Raw genomic sequence first — 1,229 nt, forward strand, 5'->3', positions numbered from 1 at the left:
CCGCTCGAGACAGGCGGCCGGGCTCGCCTATAAGAAGCGGGAGGCGGGACCCGCCGTCGCTGCTGGAAGCCAATGAACGGGAGGCGCTGCGACCAATGGCGCGGCGCCTTCAGCCCGGCGCGCCGGCAAGGCCGGAGCTGGGGGAATTTAAAGGGGCAGCGCCGCTGCCAGCCGCCGAACAAAGGGAGCGCGAGGAAGGCGCGGGGCCGCCCCGCCCCGCCCCTGCCGTGCGGCGCGAGGGCGGCCGGGCCCCGCCCCGCCCTTGCCGCCGGAGCCTGGAGCGGCGGGGGGGGCGGGCCCGGGGTTGGCCTGTTGCGAACGGGGCCCCGCCGGTGCCACGGGGAGAGGGTGGCAGCAGCCGGCGCGCTTCTCCCAGCACGCGTGGTTCTGGTGCCCGGCCCTGCTCGTTACCCTGCGATTAGATGGAGCTTGGTTACTGTGTCCGATTGGCTTGGCCGGGCTCTTGATGGGCGCGGCCTTGCAGAATCCCAGAATCATCTAGGCTGGAAGAGACCTCCAAGATCACCGAGTCCAACCCCTGACCTAACGCTAACAGTCCTCCACTAAACCATATCCCTAAGCTCTACATCTAAACGTCTTTTAAAGACCTCCAGGGATGGTGACCCAACCACTTCCCTGGGCAGCCCATCCCAATGCCTGACAACCCTTTGGGTAAATAAGCTCTTTCTAATATCCAACCTAAACCTCCCCTGGCACAACTTTAGCCCGTATCCCCCTCGTCCTGTCACCAGGCACGTGGGAGAACAGACTGATCCCCACCTCGCTACAGCCTCCTTTAAGGTACCTGCATAGAGTGATAAGATTGCCCCTGAGCCTCCTCTTTTCCAGGCTGAACAACCCCAGCTCCCTCGGCCGCTCCTCATAAGCCTTGTTCTCCAGACCCCTCACCAGCCTCGTTGCCCTTCTCTGGACTCTTAATAAGCCCTTCCTTGGCCTGTTACACAGCTGCAGTTTGAAGGTGATCCGAGTTAAGCATCCATGATACCAGACCCTGTTGGTGAAGCATGCATCAGAACAAACACAATCATCTTAAACCATCTCCACTTTCCAGTAGCTAAAGTGCCTCTGCTGGGAGGTCTGTCTCTAAGTCACAGCCAGACAGATTTCGCATTTACCTCTCTTATGTTTTTAGTAAAGCACCCCAAATACAGTAACCTCTACATATCCAAATACAGAACCTCCACAAAACAAGAAAACAAGATGATTTA

Source organism: Oxyura jamaicensis, chromosome 23 (assembly GCF_011077185.1).
Source record: "Oxyura jamaicensis isolate SHBP4307 breed ruddy duck chromosome 23, BPBGC_Ojam_1.0, whole genome shotgun sequence".
In the NCBI taxonomy this organism is placed as follows: Eukaryota; Metazoa; Chordata; class Aves; order Anseriformes; family Anatidae; genus Oxyura; species Oxyura jamaicensis.